The sequence below is a fragment of the Hemibagrus wyckioides genome, linkage group LG14, assembly GCF_019097595.1.
Source record: "Hemibagrus wyckioides isolate EC202008001 linkage group LG14, SWU_Hwy_1.0, whole genome shotgun sequence".
NCBI lineage: Eukaryota > Metazoa > Chordata > Actinopteri > Siluriformes > Bagridae > Hemibagrus > Hemibagrus wyckioides.
This window is the reverse complement of record NC_080723.1, coordinates 5,003,952-5,024,466: the sequence shown is the minus strand read 5'-3', so window position 1 is coordinate 5,024,466 and position 20,515 is coordinate 5,003,952.

Here is a 20,515-nt window from a genome sequence, read left to right as displayed (position 1 = left end):
GTGTAACCAATACATTGCGAGTCCATAGCAAATGTTGTGTGTAAACTTGCCTCTGTGAGAAGGTAATTGGCTTTTAAAAGGCGACAACCAAAACAAAGTGGACCCAATGCAAATCCTGTTGGGCCTGGGAGAGCATGCCCATCACCGGGGTGACCTCAGGGTAGAGTAAACATTCCATTTGCCCTTCATGACTCTCGAGTAATTACCCAGTCACCCCTGGGGCACTATTGCGTGCCTTTTACCAACCACACACATTTGCCAAGAAGTGACCTTTCATTTTCAGGAATTGGCCAATCCACTTCTGATCAGCTGAATGTTATCAAGGGAGATATTACATTTTTGGCTAAAGTAACAGGAAGGTCAGTCAAGTTGTATAAAAACTGAAAATGTCAAGTGTTTTTTAGGAACTGAAAATGTCAAATTTACTTTTACATGGGTACTACAGCTTTGCAGTACAGCAGTGTTAATTCACGGCATATAATCTCCTTTTTCCAAGTGAAATTAATATGCATCTGCAGAAAAAGAAAGACTAATGAGTTCCATAGTTTTGGCCTGAAGAATATAATTATAGTGTGTATGTTTGCTTATGCATGTTTGTGTTTGCCTGATGCATATGTCAGGTTTAAATCAAATAACTTTATTATCATTGATTTAATCTGACTTTCTCATTATGTGTTTCTCCATAGCCTTCTCTGACCTTTGCACGGTTTGGTTTACAATTAGATTTGTTACAGCCTGTTTCTCTCCCCACTTCACTGAATGACTGAGAAACAACCGCATTAGTATCTGATTAACTGGACAGGCGACTAGCCGCATTTTAGCTATAATATTGAACAGCGCTTAAAGTTAACAAGTTTCTTTTGTAGTTAATGAGAGACCGGTTGTGCTGATCAGCTGTAGCCTATATGGGTTGATTTATTCCAAAGGCTGATTTTATTCGAGTTATATTAGCTCAGTTATTTAAAACAGGCCAAACATTCAGAGCTGTAATACCTGCCAAGGATAGAGAAGAGGCAGGCTTTACTACTACTATTGCTACTATAGAAATACTGCAACTAATACTATGAATAATAATTCATTTATTTATCTTTAGTAACCTCTTGGTACTGGTCAGGGTCATGGTGGTTGTTTGGTATTTTTTTCTAGAGCCAGTCCTGGGAAAACTGGATGGGACACAAATTAATCACAGGCAGAATTAACACACATACATAATATTCATTAACACATACAGACCTGAGTTTAGGATCAAAATAAAGATAATAATAATAATAATAATAATAATAATAATAATAATAATATATTACTACTACCACTACTACTATTATGACTACTAATACTCTTTCTTTCTCATCTTGAGGAACATTGTCACCATCCAGCTTAGTGTTTGGAGTTGAATAAAAAACTCTCACAGTAAAGATTTTATGTGTGCACCCCTAAATACACTACTTGACCTTTTCCCAAAATATACCATTTACTGTCTTTAAAACAGATCTCCTTTTAAAACTTCTGCTTTAGTGTGTACCAGTGAGACGTCTTGCTTAGTGGACATTCTGTCAAAAGCTAATGGTCAGGCTGTTAGGCTGATGGATGTGTGTTTCCTAATTCAGACATGAAACGATACATCATCCAAATTGACTGGGGTGAGACTGTGACTTGTGACAACTGAAGCCTGGCAAATGCAGCTACTGCAGAGACGAACAGTTTAGCTCGCTAATGCAATCATCAGCCCCAATTATTCACCCTTGGTAAGTGATTTACAAAAAAAACAGGAGCTATAAAAGTATATTTGCTTGATCAAAGTAGCTCCTTCCATGTGCAAAGACTAAAACTGTAGCACCATTTGGAGAGACTGAGCTGACTACATAGTCTAGGTCTGAATAAGGCTACTGTTCACTGAGACTAGCCTCTGAGTACAGGAGTGTTTACTGAACCAGTCACATGGCTACATGAAAAAGGACCATTACCTCTTCCAGTCTGATTAACCTTAAAACTCAAGGTTAACAATTTTACGAGTGCTTAAATACATATTTGTACTGTGAAAAGAGAAACAGATATGAAAGAGCACACAAGGTCTCTTTGATGAACAGCAAGCAATAAAAATCTAATTAGAAATTCGGAGCAATATTGGTGTGAGGTCTTTGAAAAGCCTATATGAATGTAAATGTAATAAGTTTCACAGTTTGTATTAGATAACTGCGCTTAGTTATTTGCAATTTTTACTGTACGTTCTTCTTCTTTTCAGTATGAAGTATATGCAGTAAATGGTGCTATGGCAGTGAAGAAGAAGCAGTTAGAACAGGAAATATTTCTTTGCTTTAGATGACCAGACACACTATATGTAAGCTTTCAGGTCACTGGATAACTCTGAATGAAGAGCACCAGGTCTCCAGTCTTTTTCCTTATAAGGACAACGTGTGATCTGTGAGCAGACCCAGGAACTCTGATCCATAGAAACAAACGAAAAACACTGTCACTGTTTTTACCAAGAGATCAAGTGCAGCAATGGGGTGGTCCTGAGACATCTATTTTACAGATGCAAGCACTTGTATGTTTTGACAGTTCTGGCTTTAAATACTAAAAAGCAGTTGAGAGCAAAAGGGACAGCAGGAAGCTTCTTAAACAAGTCAGATTAAAATATTCAGGAACACTTTATTAAAATGGTGCTATTTTTTATATCCTTAATCTTTATTAATTTGCGGTTACATACACATTCATTTCACTTATATTTGTACCTTATACTTGAAGACATGGGAGAATTCACAAGATGTGTTCCATTATTTACAGAAAACATGAGTGAGAAGACAAAACAAATGTATTTTATTTCTTATAGGACTCAAGTTCATATGTAAGGCATAAAAGAATGGCACAATCATCAACCAAAACGTGACAATTAAGAAAATGAGGAAATAATCTCTGTTCACAAGTTTGCATACCTTTAGTTTGTAATATCGTGTAGTGCCCCCTTTAGCATCATGCAGTCTTTTGTAATAATTGTGCATGAGGTCCTTAATTCTCTCAGGTGGTTATAGCTGCCCATTCTTCTTGTCAAAATCCCTCCAGTTCCTGTAAATTTTTTGGTCGTCTTGCACAATCTGCACATTTGAGATCTCCCCAAGGTGGCAGAATGATGGTCAGGAGTCTGTTATGGCCAGAACCTTCAACTTTTTTGCTGTAGCCGTTGGAGGGTCAACTTGGCCTTGTGCTTTGGATCACTGTCATGTTGGTATGTCCAAGAGCGTCCCATGTGCAGCTTTTGTGCTGCAGAATGCAAATTGTCTGCCAGTATTTTCTGACAACATGCTGAATTCATCTTGCCATCAGTTTTGATTACCTTCCCTGTGCCACTGGAGCTCACACAGCCCCAAAACAAAAGAGATCTACCATCATGCTTTACAGTGGGGATGGTGTACCTTTCACCATAGGCCTTGTTGATTCTCTCCAAACGTAGTGTTTATGGTTGGGACTATAGAGTTAAATTTTGGTCTCATCACTTCAAATAACTCTGCTCCAGAAGCTGTGAGGATTGTCTAGGTGTTGTCTGGCATACTGAAAGCGGGCCTTTTAGTGGCATGGGCACAGTAACAGCTTTCTCCTGGCAACTTGACCATGCAGTTCAAGTACCTCCTTATTGTGCTCCTTGAAACAACACCACCACCTTTTTTCCAGAGCAGCCTGTATTTCTCTCGAAGTCGTTTGTGGGTTTTTCTTTACATCCCGAACAATTCTTCTGGCAGTAGTGGGTGAAATCTTTCTTGATCTACCTGACTGTTGCTTAGGATCAACAGAAACTCTTATTTTCCACCTCTTTATCAGAGTTTGAACAGTATTGACCGGTATTTTCAAGTGTTCAGATATCCTTTTCCTGCTTACGCAGGTCCATTGGCAGTTCTTTTGTCTTCCACATAGTGCAATATCCAGCCAGGTCAGTGTGTCCTCTCATGAGCAGAGAAACTCACTGACTATTTATACACAGACACTAATTACAATTACAAGTGTGGAAACTTCCCTTTAATAGCCATTTAAACCTTTGTGTGTCAACCTGTGTGTTTATAATGTGAATGGAGATTGAAAAAATACGGACACTACAGTCTCCGACAGTCAAGAGGTTCTTTTCCTTCTTTCATGTAAAAGCAAAGCAATATACAGTATCTTATAAAATGCTTGTCATCTAGTGGAGAAAATCCTACATAAATTCTCTATTTTGGCTTTGTATTTGGGCATGGCCTAAACAGGAAGTAGAAACAGAGGTAGAAATGCCTTGTCAGCAAGGTCAGTGAATCTACATTCCTCAAGAGGACCATGGGACTGCATTTCATTTTAGCCTATTTCCAATTTAAATCAATGCAACCCTATCCAGGTAGACACTAAGGATACCTGAATGAATGAATGTTGAAGGTGAGCTTCATGCTTGGTCCTGCCTTTGTGAAAGGAATCCCAGTCCTGATGCATAGCAACTAGGTGACCTGTGGGAAAAAAAACCCATAGAATCCCTAATAAAGCATTTTTCCTAATAACTGTTATTAGATTAGAAAAGTTCTGGTATGATTATCATTATTGTTTCATTAGACAGCTCCATAAAAACCGATGGTGACACTCAAAAAAGTAAGTAGAATGACACTATAATCATTTGAGTATAATAAAAATTCAGGTTTATAGCTCATCATAAAAGAGTTCCCTAGCTTGGAACCATGTGTGCATAATTAAAAAAGAAAGGCACCATGCCAGCACGTAGACACAAAACACAAGCTAACATCACTCACTGATGTCTGCAGGCCTTTTGGAGCATATCATCAGGAAAAAAAATAAGGGAGGACTGACAGAAATCCCAAATTATTTTTTCTTGCTGGATGAAAGGATGGAATTCATCCATCGCAGACACTGTTGAAAAGTGCATCTCACTTCCAGGTCAGGGAGGGGTGTGGACTACGGTGGAGCTTAAACCCCTTTGGGGCACTCGTAGGTCCTGAAGATGACTTTTTTTCCCCCCACCTCTCCTCACCTAACAGTGGTTTTAAGGAGATTATAGCAGTTTATCATCCATGTTAGTGTGCTATCTGTGAAAGAAATTATGGATGTTGAAAGGGAAGAAGGTTGGATGTGATTAATATTGGATGTGAATACACTTGGACAGAGCGCACTCACTTGAGCCAGTGCTTTTTCTTTTCTTTTTTTTATCTACACATGGCAACTATAAAAGAACCTTGTATCCAAAATGACTGTAAAAATAAGCTGCATTTTTAGTTATATTAGTATCAGCTTGATTGCATGTTGTGGGATTGTGGTAACCTTGGATGCCATTGTGGACACGAATTGGAACTTACAAGAGATAAGCCTTAAAAATTCCTTTCAGCCTAAAGTACAAAAAATTTTTTTTGTTGTATCTTTACCTTCACTCCACACTGGACAAATGCAACAAATTCCTGTTTATGTCCTTGTTTAGGCATGTTCTGCAAACTTCAGCAAACCCTTCAATCCTGCAAAAGCATCAGTCCAGCACTAAATGTACAACATCTGTGCCAAATCATCACAATCTCTCGGCACATCTGTGGTATAAAAGCATTCCGATGCATTTGGGACACAAACGTGATAAAACACCAGACTGTTCATTGGTTCATTAATAAGGCCAGCAGTAAAACACTGCATATTTGCTTGTTGATACAGTCCCGGGGGCCATATCTTTTCATCTCTCTTCATTCAAGCATCAGCCTCAGGAGACCGTGCTGGAGGAAGACACGGCTAAATATCTAAATACACAAACCTTCTGCTGTCCTTTTGGCTGGTGTGAAAGTATGTAATTATCTTGCAAATATGGATCTATGGGTTTTTTGGGTTTTTTTTTTTTTTTTGGAAGCAGCTGTTGTGGCTCTTCCCAGCTCGCAGAGTCAAGTGCGACGACCACCCAGCAACTATGAAGGTCCAGGGCAGAAAAGCGTTTGTCATTCCTGCCATAACCATGCAGGTGTAGTGCTTCACTCTTGAGAGAGCTGGACCTCATCCAGCCCTTTTCACTGCCTGTTGTATGGCTGTTTTGAAGCTGTAACTCCTACAAGGCTAATGCTGTTTGATCAAGACCTATTGTGTCAGATTAACTTCATCAAGCTGTTTAAAGATTCCACTGAGAGTCAGTTACAGGCTTTTCAGCTCGGCCTCGCCTCTTCTGCCACGATAAAAGATCTAGATTGATGAACAGAAGCATTGGAACGGGTTACACCACCGTACTGTTGAATTGTCAATTCTGTTCGGTCACCGAGCAAGGCCCTTAACCTTCAGTTGTATAAAATGAGATAAAAGTCGCTCTGGATAACGGCGTCTGCCAAATGCCATAACTGTGAAAACTGTTGAATAATTTTATACAACAGCAGCTCTGTTGCAAGTCACAAGTTTATATGAATTCTAATACTGTAATAATAACGCATTCATAGGGACTTGTACAGTAGATTCACCACACGATTTAAGGCTAACATTAAACAGATTTTTGAAAACAATCTGTTGTTATTTAACAAAGACATACAGTTGTTGATATGGTAACGCTTTCCGTACGGAGACATTTATTTAACATTTATGGAAGGAGTCTCCGATGTCTGCATTTTGTTACAGTAAGTTTTGCAATGCATCAAAGTCTTTCTGGTTTCTCAGTAACATGACAAGTTTTGTGTCCTGTCTTATTGGTTTTAAGATAGAGACAAAACAGAGGCCAGTGAGGGAATGTTTGTTTATAGCTGCTCTAATGTAAGTGATGTTCCATAACCATAAAGACTTAAAAATATGATCTTTAATAAATTAAAAACTGTTGGCAAACTGATGTGCTATAAGAGGATTAAACCACTTCAGGATGTGCTGGAAACAGCATCACACTACCCTGATGGAGATCATTGTCCCATAACAACATGCCCTGTCATGTTTCATTCCTTACATACACTCACCGTCCACTTTATTAGGAAAATCTGTACATGTGCAGTTATCTAATCAGCCAATCTTGTGGCAGCGAATCTCTATAGTTTCCACAGAATAGTGTAAAAAGTAAGAAAAGCAAGTTTGTGTGTAAATGCCTTGTTGATAAGAAAGATCAGAGGGAAATGGTTAGAGCTGCCAGGAAGGATATAGTAACTGCTATAATCATTCTTTACAATTGTGGTGAACAGAAAAGCATCTCAGCATGCACAAAACATCAAAACTTGAGGTTTCTTCTACAGCAAAAAACCACATCAGGTTCCAATCCTGTTCTTTTTTATTATTATTATTATTATTATTATTATTATTATTTTTATCATCATCATTAACAGACTTCTGAAATGGACTAAAGGAAAATGCTTGGTCGAGGGTTCCTTAAAATGGAGACTTCAGCACAATGAGGTTCTAAAATAATGATCTACTGAAACACATGAGTGTCCCTCCTCTGAGTATCTCTCTCTAGCTCTGATCTCCCGTTGCGTTCACCATGACGCCACTCTATGTAAACAAACGAAGCAGACGTGTCCCAAATGACACTCAGAGACAGTAGAGTGTGACAGCTGGCCCTCAATTTAACACACAAAGCATTAGGACAGGACCCAACAGAGAGGGAATAGCTTGCGTGCTCAATTCCCTCTCCCTCAGGGTTTTCCGTCTGCTAATGGTGCCCTTCCTCTTGGAGTGGGCTGAGTTAAACTCTTAATCCTCCAGAACTCTCAGTGGCAATGGGATTAACCTCACTGCCAGTTCTGGGATAGAACAGGGTAGGAATCCCATTTTTCTGCTGCACTATTGTGTCTTGTCTCCTCTTAGAGGCTATATAAGGGCCCTGTTGTAGTCTGATCTTTAACAGAGGTGCTATTTTGGTCTAAGGGCAAACATTTTTTTTTAATTTTCAATCATCTTTACAGTAGGCCTTGTTTACCCCAAAACCAGCTTTGTTTGCCACCAGAAAAGACTGAATAAATGGCACCCTATGGTTTCCCCCACCCAGTCCTCTGGGATACTGGGATAGGCTCCAGGCTCCTGATGACCCTGTGTAGGATAAGTGGTATCAATATATATATATATATATATATATATATATATATATATATATATATATATATATATATATATATATATATATATATATATATATATATATATATATATATGTGTGTGTGTGTGTGTGTGTGTGTGTATATAGATATAGATATATATATATATATATATATATATATATATATATATATATATATATATATATAGAGAGAGAGAGAGAGAGAGAGAGAGAGAGAGACAGAGAGAGAGAGAGAGAGATGGAGAGAGAGCAGAAAAATGCCATGTTGGCAGTATGTGAAGAGTGCATTCATTTCTGACCTTTAAAATAGCAGTAACTGAGAGCAAACAGGCGAAAACTGGCATCTTGACAACAAAATGGCAACATTATCTTGCAAAGTATGCTTGCACATAGTTTGAAATAGTCTCTCTCTCTCTCTCTCTCTCTCTCCCTCTCCCCCACTTTATTTATACATTAATATACTTGTACATAATATATAATATTATATATATATATATATATATATATATATATATATATATATATATATATATATATATATATATATATATATATAAAATAGTTACATTAAGCAATTATGGTAGAATTAAGCAATTATGTTCAGAATTTATTTTCCATTTTGTTGTCAGGATGCCAGTTTCCGCCTGTTTGCTCTCAGTTGCTGCTATTTTAAAGGTCAGAAATGAATGCACTCTTCACACACTGCCAACATGGCATTTTTCTGACCTAAAGTCCTGACCTAAAGTCCCATTTCTGCTGTCCCAGTTTATTGAATATACGGTACAATCTACAAGTAAACTCTAAATATTGGTCATTATATAAATACACATCTCCACTCAAATAATTCAAATAATTTTCAAATAATTTTATACATCAAAATACAGATGCTGTATATTGCTGCAGTATGTCTAAACACACCTCTTGATTATGTATGCATTCTATATTTTTTTTAATCCTGAAAAATAGGGGTTCTGCATACGTGGATAAGAGGACGTTTTACGTTATATGTTTCGTAACTATCAGCAATTAAGTGTGTAAAATAGAGTGGATGGAATAGATGTGCGTAACATTTACTACGAAGCACACTGCAGTTAATCCCTGGACATTACTCCCTGGAAGAGACGGAGCCCCTCTTTGTCTCTCATCACCTAAGCCCTAAGTGTTTTCTGTTGAATGGCAGATACGGAAAACAACTAAACTGATACTTTTGTTCAAAGAATGAGTGACAAGTATGCAACTCCACATAAGAACAAATCAAACGCAGAGCCTTATTGTGGAGAAACAGCTGTATAGCCTTGAGACTGTCTCATATGACCCTGTTGTTTTGCTCCGTCCTGAGATCTCTCCCTGTGGCAAACCACGACACTGAATATACTGTAGATCTCTATCGCTGGGAGTGGTGGTGATGGATTGCCTTGTGGGTTACTGTATACTCATGCAGCTAGACACCTGCAGTATATTATTACTGCACTGCTTCATTCGAGGACATGGATTTCCAAAAGACTTATACTTTGTATTTTCAGGAGCTAATCTCATTGTTCCAAGGATTTTGTTATGAAAATGAGGTAAAAAAAAAAAAAAAAAAAAATCATTTGTAAAGATAGGACTATTGAGGGCTGTTCCCTAAAAGTATTACAATGTATCTGGGAAGCATTTGAAATAGTAAGAAATGTTTCACTAGTATTATATTTATTGCTTGTAAATAGTTTTAGGCCATGCAGGTTAACGTTCCAAAATAGTGTAGCGTTTCTTAGCATAATAGAAGAACTATTGACACGAGCCCTCTTTGTGATTGTGCTGTTGCTGTATTTCTCGAGGATTAGTGAGTTTATTGGCTTAGGTAAGTGGATTCTGGTATGTCCTGTAAAGTGAAAACAGGTGTGTCTGTTCTGAGAGCTTTTCACAGAGAGAAAGAGAGGACACTGTTGTACTGTAAAGCTGAGATTGAACAGGATATTTCCCTCCTGGGAATTTTATCACATGGATTATATTTTACGTTTAAAATAGAAATGTGTTTCGTATCTTTTTCCATCTAGCCTCCGATGCTTTCGGTACAGTATTCCGTAGAGTAGGAGTAAGGCTTCATTTGAACCTTATCGTGAATCGTACTTTAACATTTTGTCCTAATTTTAAGTGTAGCCATATAAACGTTCACAGAAGACAAGCTGTGTAATCATTCCAACATATTAAAATCCATATTAAAAAGTAAATCAACCAAATATGTTTTCTCTCTCTTCTTGATCCCAAAAAATAAACACACACTGACAAGTTAATAACCATCTTGGCAAAGATAACTGTTATACATCTGAACAGAAGTCCTCATCTGGCTTCATTTCCAGAGGTATTGAGGTATTGTCGAAAAACTTTAAGATGTCGGTGAACTAAATTTCTAGCATGCTGGTTTACTGCTGAGAGAATTATGGCACTGCTGCCTGCCTGGGTCTGCTCTGAAGTTCCTCTTGTCTGAGGGCTATCAGCCTGCTTCCAGGTCCACAGAGAGTATGTGGCTTACAGGATGCAGAGAGGGTGTGCCTAAGTGATAGGGTTTAGAGCTCTGGGTGGCACTCTATAAAGCAAAGAATCAGATTTTATCTCGTTACGCTATTTTCTGACCTCTCCCAGGCACATTCCTCTCCATCAAGAGTGCTCCAGGGTCAGACTGCAGTTTGTTCTCTGGTCATTCAGTGCCCATGGTACAGGAATAGCATCTCATTAAGGCCTTCAATTGAGCACTGACACATTATCTTCTACTAACATAAATAAAATGTTACTGACTGAACTAGGGCAGTTATTTTAATCTAGTACTTGTTGCTTTTTTGTGTGAGATAAAATGCTTTATATGTAACTGTAGAATTAAAAAAAAACCCTCGTAGCTATTTTATTAGTATACATCCCTGTCTAACAACACATCAAGTTAGTGTGTGAAAGCAGGAGTTTTACCTTTGCCCTTTGATATTCTTTAGGAGCCCGGTTCATTCAGTCTGAGCTGGTTTGAGTTACATGCGCAGCCTCTGAGGTTAAGGGAGGGTCATGGTAACTGAAAATTGGGATGCATGGATAGTCATAGATAAGAACTTTGTAGATAGTGAGGTAATGTTTACATCTGATTGGGGTGAGGGTCAGGTGAGGTCAGCATTATGCAGCCTCATGACCAGTCCCTCATAATGTGTGCCGTTTAGCTGCGCATTAAGTCCATATCAGTATGTCTTTAGTATTGTATGTATTGTCTATGATTGGATGTGTAGGTGTGCAGGTTAAAAAATTCCATCTAAGTTGTGTATGTGTTTAGAAACTGCTACACGAAAAGAAAGAAAATTTTAGTCTGAAATTACTATAAATCAAATAAAATATGAATCACCCTGAATTAAGAGAATGACATTTTTTTATTCTGTTGGTGGATTTTTTATTTTTATTTTTTGCTTATTTCTAGAAGTAAATTCGTCAAGTTAAGAGAAATAGCTGCCAGTAGAGCAAGCTTACATCATGGTTGAAATTAGTAAAATATGTCTAATTTATAAGTTTAATAATCATGAATTTGGTTCATTATAATTTTGTAATAGAATAACTATTAATTGAATTTATTTAAATTTAATTTAATAACTAATAATTTAAATATTAAAAGGAATTTCCCCCGGGGATTAATAAAGTTCTTTGAATCTGGAATATATTTTCTAATTATTTTTAACTTGCTAAGATGTGGCAGTGTGGTCAATGAAAATTTATTAAACATCATTTTAGAATTTTTAAATTATTGTCCATTATTGTCCATCATAACATAAGGGTTTTATATCTAATTTAATTTACTGGATTACAGGATTACTGTATAATACTCCCCAAAGGCTTGTTTACGTGTACTAAGAAAAAAGAAGTTATAAGGCCCATTTGTGACCATCTTAAGACACTTTTGTGTCACTGTATTCAGTTAATAATTCATAGTAGTTACTGGGTTTTCTGCTTTTTATCATGAAACACAAGCTCTTATTGCTTTGTAGTTAGAAAGGATAAAGAACTATTCAAAGGAAAACAGACTTCAAATCATCTCCTTCATGGAGTGAATTTGAGATTAATAAGATCATTGTACGGATTGTAATGGCAGAGTCCAAGCAAGGAAGTATGTGTAATTGTATTCTTCTGTTCCAGCCTTTTTATTCTCCGTTATATACACGTCTATGTTTCCAGTTCTTAGCCATTTATTAAATATTTAAACACTGAACAAAATAAAACTATTATGATAAATTAAATCAAGTCAGGTCTGATATAAAATCAGCTGCACTGTGTATATGTTTCCAGGCTGCTGGCCTATGACTTAATTTTTATGTAACTAATTTCCTTTCCTCCCATACTGCATTCTTTATGTCGTTGATTGCTTTAAGATGCTGAACCGCTCTCAACAAGTGAGAAGTCTTTTCTCTGTGGTTTCAGTGAAATGTGTATAATTTGTTTATACTTTAGAGTGTGTGTGTCTGTTTTTGTTCAGGGTGCTGGCGTCTTAGAACGGCGATGGAAAGCTCGTATTTGGCCAAGTTAAGATCTTCCCGCTGCTTGGTTCTTTACATCATGCTTTCATATTAATCCTGTTCCTGACCCCCACTGAAAGTGTGCATAGAGCAGATGCCGGACTATTCTCATGAATTCATTGGCATTGTGCATTAATTCTCTGGTTAACTGCATTTTTTTAAAAGAAACATCCTTTTCATGTTTGCCATTTCTCTGTAAAAGTCATCTCTCACACTTATAATGAACTCATATAACACACCTATTAACTTTTCAATCCAGCCAGAAGAATGATTACTTCTGTTGTCAATGGCATTCTTAAAGGTTAACCAAACATATATACACCGATCAGGCAAAACATTATAAGCAGTGACAGGTGAAGTGAATAACACTGATGATCTCCTCATCATGGCACCTGCTAGTGGGTGGGATATATTAGGCAGAAAGTGAACATTTTGTCCTCAAAGTTGATGTGTTAGAAGCAGGAAAAATGGGCAAGCGTAAGGATTTGAGCGAGTTTGACACCAAGGGCCAAATTGTGATGGCTAGACCACTGGATCAGAGCATCTCCAAAACTGCAGCTCTTGTGGGGTGTTCCCGGTCTTCAGTGGTCAACATCTATCAGTCCAAGGAAGGAACAGTGGTGAACCGGCGACAGGGTCATGGGCGGCCAAGGCTCATTGATGCACGTGGGGAGCGAAGGCTGACCCGTGTGATACGAGCCAACAGACGAGCCACTGTTGCTCAAATTGCTGAAGAAGTTAATGCTGGTTCTGATAGAAAGATGTCAGAATACACAGTGTATGATGGGTCAGGGCTGTTTTGGCAGCAAAAGAGGGATCAACCCAATATTAGGCAGCCTGATCGGTGTATATATGATATAAACTAAGTATGTAATATTTTGTTAAAAAGTTAGAATTTACCCTCTGGATAGAAACCCTGTATATTTAAACACAGCAGAACTGAACCAAATCAGTGAACCACTAGACAGAGGGTGTCTAATCTTATCCACAAAGGTTGGAAATCAGTTAATTAAACAGGTGGAATCAGATGTGGCTCCTGCAGGATTGGAGTGAAAATCTGCACCCAAACTGCCCTTTGTGGATAAGATCGGACACCTCTGACAGCAACTAGCAAACAATTTTGGTGTTTTATTTTAGAATAAAAGTGAAGACAGCAAATATAACACAAGTAAGGACTAAAGTACAATTATAGTAGAATACACACACATTTACCAGTACATACCAAAGGTTGAGTTTCTCTTGTACCAGAACGACTTTAATGCTAACAATGTTTTATTTATTAAAGAATGACACATCATTTATCTGTGAATTAATAGGAATAGGAAAGGATTGACAAGTTTGTATCTGGTATCATTTATGTTACAACAGCCATAAATTGTATTCCCTCACCTGCCTCTTTATTTCTCTCAGTTGAAAACAAATAATTTGCAGCATGTCATGTTTCTGTAAAACTGCAAAGCTTTCCACCCTGAAGAGTTTTCCATGAAAGTTACAGCCATTTTCACCATGATGTTCCTCCAACAGTCTTGAAGAATGTTCCATAAATACTGAGCAATTGTTGGCTGCTTTTCTAAGAACTGCTTGGTGGGTGACATTTTGAAAAAATATACATACAATTTATACATACAATGTTGTTTATACTGCCTTTCAAAACTTTAGGAACACCAACGTTTTCAAAATCGCTTTCAGATTTCACGCCTCTTTAACTGATGCATGCTTTCTCCATATGAATGGTCAGTGTTCCCACGTGTTCCTGAGAAAGTTTCATGTCTCTTGCAGGACTTTCCCTGAATTTAGAGCTGGCTAGACACTACTTTCAAACCTTTTGATCCAAGCAGAGCAGCTTGTTTAGGGTTGGATGACTTGCCAAGCTGTTTCATTACACAGAGCCCTACCTCATTCCTCTCCAAATATGTCCTGAGTAACTCTGAGGTGTTTGTTATCCTTGAAAATCAAATGGTTCTTCAAATTCCACAGCCATCAGGGAATACCATTTCCAAGAAAGGGTGTACATGGTCAGCAACAATACTTAGGTAGGTGGTACGTGTCAAAGTAACATCCACGTGGATGGCAGGACCCAAGGTTTCCCAACAGAACATTGCCCAATGCATGAGTCTGCCTCCAGTGGCTTGCCTTCTTCCCATAGTGCATCCTGGTGCCATGTATTCCCCAGGGAAGCGACGCACACCTGCTTCCATTGCTCTGTGGTCCAGTTCTGATGCTCATGTGCCCATTGTTGGCCTGCGGCTATGCAGCCCCATACGCATCAAACTGTGATGCACTGTGTATTCTGACACCTTTCTATCAGAACCAGCATTAACTTCTTCAGCAATTTGAGCAACAGTAGCTCGTCTGTTGGATCGGATCACACGGGCCAGCCTTTACTCCCCATGTGCATCAGTGAGCCTTGGCCTCCCCTGACCCTGTCACCGGTTCACCACTGTTCCTTCCTTGGACCACTTTTGATAGATACTGACCACTGCAGACCGGGAACACCCCACAAGAGCTGTAGTTTTGGAAATGCTCTGATCCAGTCGCCAGCCATTTGGCCCTTGTCAAATTATGCAAATCCTTACCCCATTTTTCCTGCTTCTAACACATTAACTGTGAGGACAAAATGTTCACTTGATGCCTAATATATCACACCCACTAACAGGTGCCATGATGATATATATACACATATTTATAGTAAAACTACAAAATCTTAAAGCCCTGATGTAATTTACTTTTACTAGGCTAGGGAAAAAATAGTATTATTTAAAACCACAAATTCTGACATTCCTGAGTGTCTACTTTCATATGAGCGGCATGAAACACCACTGTTGAGTGTGACCTGACAAGGATATTCCGTGATGAACGTGGGCAGAAATGTAATTTTTTTGTGAAAGGTTTAATGCTTTAGTTCATGTCTTTTAGATTATGAATAACACCATATTAGTTCATGGTGCTGTGTGGAATGAAGGATTAGAAGAAAAATCATCCATCAGTGACTATGCTTTTATAAAATATGGTACTCTAAACTGTCCCTCTACAACTACATAAACCTGTTAGAACGCTAATGTATTTGTGAGTTATCTCTGGTTAGTTGAAATTGTGTAAAAGGTGAGTGAGTGAAGTCCATCATTTCCATTTTGTTGGAAAATTGCTTGTTGCTTGTTGGATGCCAGGCTATAATCCCTTATAGCTACAGACGTAGCAGTATTTGTAAGCAGCTCTGGCTAGCTGCAACCCATCCACTTGGATCAGTTTCACGTATTGGCATCTGGCTATTTTTTCCTGATTGCACACTTAAATGTTTCAGTCCAGGTAGTTGTAAAAGTATTTTATGGGTTTTCCCCATGCACTCCACAGTCATTAGCTTAGAAATGATGGAAAATGTGTTCTCCAGTAAATTCTAGGGATTTGAGTAGAAATTAAACATTTTCACATGGCTTGCAACAGGCTGATAATAGTATGGTGGAAAATATTGACTGCACTGGAGCTTTAACATGGAAAGTTTCATTGTTCATGACATAAATCTCATATATAAGGGAAAGTGTTTAAATAAACAATTCATTATTTTTACCTCTTTTGCAGATTTTTTTATTTCCACAGTAATTTGACAGAAATGGTAAAATTCCAGGTTCCCACTGAGAGATGAAGAACATTTTTTACCTCATTGAAATACTACATAGTCCCTTGGTGACTGTAGATAAACTGAACAAATTAAAGAGTCTTTTTTATACTGCTTTGTTTTCAGCTCTTCATCAAACACTGTAACAAGGTCAAGGTTCATTTCCTCTGTGTACTTACTACAATATCCCTAAAAAATGCATCAGGAATGAAATAATGTGGTTGGAACAGTGCATCACTGACCTGTTCTCAAATCTGAGTATTTCTGGATTATACCCATGTTGCAAATAAAGGCAGATATATTGTAAAGCATCTTATAACGATCCCATTGTGCGATATAGGTTCCAGCCTATAAGACGGCATCTCTCGTGACAATGAACCTTTACAATGAAAAGTGCTACGAAGGCCACAACAATTTAAAGAATGAGACTGTTTTCCACATGTTTGCACGCTCTAGGTAACACTCAGGCTCTGTCTTAGTGATTGATGCATGCAGTTTGGGATGGAAATCTTGGCATGTGATCTCTCCGTTCTTTGTTTTTGAGGGTGGTTGATTGTATCTCAATCGGACCATGCCAAATAGTAGTATTCTGAAGCTTTAGCATGCCATTTAGAAGGAGGATTTGGGATCTGAAACTACTTTCCAAAGTATTTCAGCTCCATTGGTTAAGTATCTTATGTTGTAGGAGGTAAGGTACCGGGCATCTTTGCATGCGAAAACTCAAAGGGTTGTTCTGTTACAAGGAATTTTAATGATTGAGTTTAAGCAGATTCCCTGGATTTCAGGTTAGTAAAGATAAGGACCATTACCTCGTTGTACCAGCATGATCACTTAATCCACATGCCTGTAATAGGGCAAGAAGGTTGTACTTCATTTTTCCTGACAGAGCCCTTGATGCAAGAACCAGACCCAAATGAATATAATTTGAACTGAATCATTGCTGCAAACCAAGGGAACCAAAAGCCTGATATAAGAGACGTCATTATAGGACTGAATAAAGTCTGCCAGTTTTTTGGAACAACGGTATAAAGTTAATTCATCCTAAATGCCTTAACAAGCCTCAACGAACTCATGTAAATCTGAAGCAGTTCTACCAAAATAGGTAGAATGGGTGTAATGAAATGATGTATTTTAAACACAGCTGAGCCATTTTGAGAAACAGAAAGTGGTTAGGACTGAGTAAGCATACACACAACAGCTGACAGCTTACTAAAACGTACAGGATTTATTAAGTTTCATTGCAAATACAAGCGCCAGAAGACACAGGGATTAGTTTTAAATGTTTCATGCTTTTGAGTCTTGTATGTTCTATTATATTCTAGTCATGTTACATACAATTATATACACTCCAAGCTGACTGAAATCCATAAGTAAATATTATGTACTGTATTTAAATCCAGTCTATATTTTAGTTTCTTGGAAATGACAGCTGAAAAAAAAATACTGTAGAGGCTTGCAGTGTAAAAAAAAGTCTATATAAACACTGCTCAAATGTTAAATAAATAAATAAGTAAGCATTTGTTCTTCTTGTTGGCTTATAGATTAATAGAGGATTTCTCTTAATAGATAGTCTGTTAATAGAGGATTTCCGTTAACAGATAGTCAAGCCATCTCCCTTTTGTTACTTGTCACTGAAGAGAACAAAGGAAAAAATATCTGGTGGCTTCCTGAGATCCAGACAAAATGGTTGCCCTCTTGTTCAAGCTTTATTTCATAAGTGCCTGATTGAATGTAAGATTTGCTGAGGGATCCCTCTAAAGACTCACTTCAAAGCACAGAGACAGTAGATAACTGGCCTTAAAAGCGAAACTGCAGGGACTACATGTCCTCATAAACAGAAACATGATACCAGATAGCCAGAGAGGCAGACAAGATCAAACTGCTAAGTTCACAGTTAAATACAAAACAGATCTACAAGAACAAAATGTTTAGTAAAAGATTAAATCTGATTAACACCATAAATTCCCACATTCCTTAAACTTGTACCTGCATGCTGTTATATATTATTTTCACTGCAGTTATATATATATATATATATATATATATATATATACAGTATCTCACAAAAGTGAGTACACCCCTCACATTTTTGTAAATATTTTATTATATCTTTTCATGTGACACTCTGCTACAGTGTACAGTAGTGAGTGTACAGCCTGTATAACAGTGTAAATTTGCTGTCCCCTCAAAATAACTCAACACACAGCCATTAATGTCTAAACCGTTGGCAACAAAAGTGAGTCCACCCCTAAGTGGAAATGTCCAAATTGGGCCCAATTAGCCATTTACCCTCCCCGGTGTCATGTGAGTTGTTAGTGTTACAAGGTCTCAGGTGTGAATGGGGAGCAGGTGTGTTAAATTTGGTGTTATCGCTCTCACACTCTCTCATACTGGTCACTGGAAGTTCAACATGGCACCTCATGGCAAAGAACTCTCTGAGGATCTGAAAAAAAGAATTGTTGCTCTACATAAAGATGGCCTAGGCTTTAAGAAGATTGCCATGACCCTGAAACTGAGCTGCAGCTAGGTGGGCAAGACCATACAGCGGTTTTACAGGACAGGTTCCACTCAGAACAGGCCTCGCCATGGTCCACCAAAGAAGTTGAGTGCACGTGCTCAGCGTCATATCCGGAGGTTGTCTTTGGGAAATAGACGTATGAGTGCTGCCAGCAGTGCTGCAGAGGTTGAAGGGGTGGGGGTTCAGCCTGTCAGTGCTCAGACCATACGCCGCACACTGCATCAAATTGGTCTGCATGGCTGTCGTCCCAGAAGGAAGCCTCTACATGATGCATAAGAAAGCCCACATACAGTTTGCTGAAGACAAACAGTCTAAGGACATGGATTACTGGTCCATGTCTTGTGGTCCAATAAGACCAAGATTATTTGGTTCCAATGGTGTCAAGCGTGTGTGGCGGCAACCAGGTGAGGAGTACAAAGACAAGTGTGTCTTGCCTACAGTCAAGCATGGTGGTGGGACTGTCATGGTCTGGGCCTGCATGAGTGCTGCCGGCACTGGGGAGCTACAGTTTATTGAGGGAACCATGAATGCCAACATGTACTGTGACATACTGAAGCAGAGCATGATCCCCTCCCTTCGGAGACTGGGCCGCAGAGCAGTATTCCAACATGATAAAGACCCGAAACACACCTCCAAGACAACCACTGCCTTGGTGATGGACTGGCCAAGCATGTCCCCAGACCTAAACCCTATTGAGCATCTGTGGGGCATCCTCAAAAGGTGGGGGAGCTCAAGGTCTCTAACATCCACCAGCTCTGTGATGTCATCAAGGAGGAGTGGAAGAGGACTCCAGTGGCAACCTGTGAAGCTCTGGTGAACTCCATCCCCAAGAGGGTGTACTCATATATAGGGTGTACTGTATATATATATATATAATATTTTATGTAAATATCTACTACAACATCAATAACAGAATAATAATGAGGGCTGTGTAGGAGTTTGTTTATCATGACTGAGAGATTTACTCGAGGTGACCTTTGACAGGGATGTGAAAATGAAAACAAACCCTGGTTAGAAACTTATTAAAGTAAAACATGACATGCTGTTGCAGAAAAACAATCTATAAGAGATCATTTTCCAATAAAAGCAGGCCCCAAATAGTTTTCTTCCCCTTATACCACACCAACTTGCCATTGATTCATTTTTTTTTAATGAACAACATATGTATTCACTTTTATCCACTTATAGTTACATTTAATGTGGTGGAATATCTGCAAAATAAGTTAGTTCCCTTTATCTCTCTTGTTAAAGTAGCTAAAAACAGTCGTTCAATTACCATCCTCACTTTTTTCTCTCATGTGAGGTTAATAAAGCTTGTTGTTTGGAAACCGCAAAGCACATCCTGTGTCTTGAAGACTCTCCCATGTCAGAAAAACTATTCACTGACCATGGAGACACCTTTCTTGAAATGTTCAATAAATGTATACTTTTCACAATATCAATCATTTTATATACCGATTAGGCATAACATTATGAGCACTGACAGGTGAAGTGAATAACACTGATGATCTCCTCATCATGGCCCCTGTTAGTGGGTGGGATACATTAGGGAGCAAGTGAACATTTTGTCCTCAAAGTTGATGTGTTAGAAGCAGGAAAAATGGACAAGCATAAGGATTTGAGCGAGTTTGATGATGAAGGGCCAAATTGTGATGGCTAGACCACTGGATCAGAGCATCTCCAAAACTGCAGCTCTTGTGGGGTGTTCCCGGTCTGCAGTGGTCAGTATCTATCAAAAGTGGTCCAAGGAAGGAACAGTGGTGAACCAGTGACAGGGTCATGGCTCACTGATGCACGTGGGGAGCGAAGGCTGACCCGTGTGATCCGATCCAACAAACGAGCTACTGTTGCTC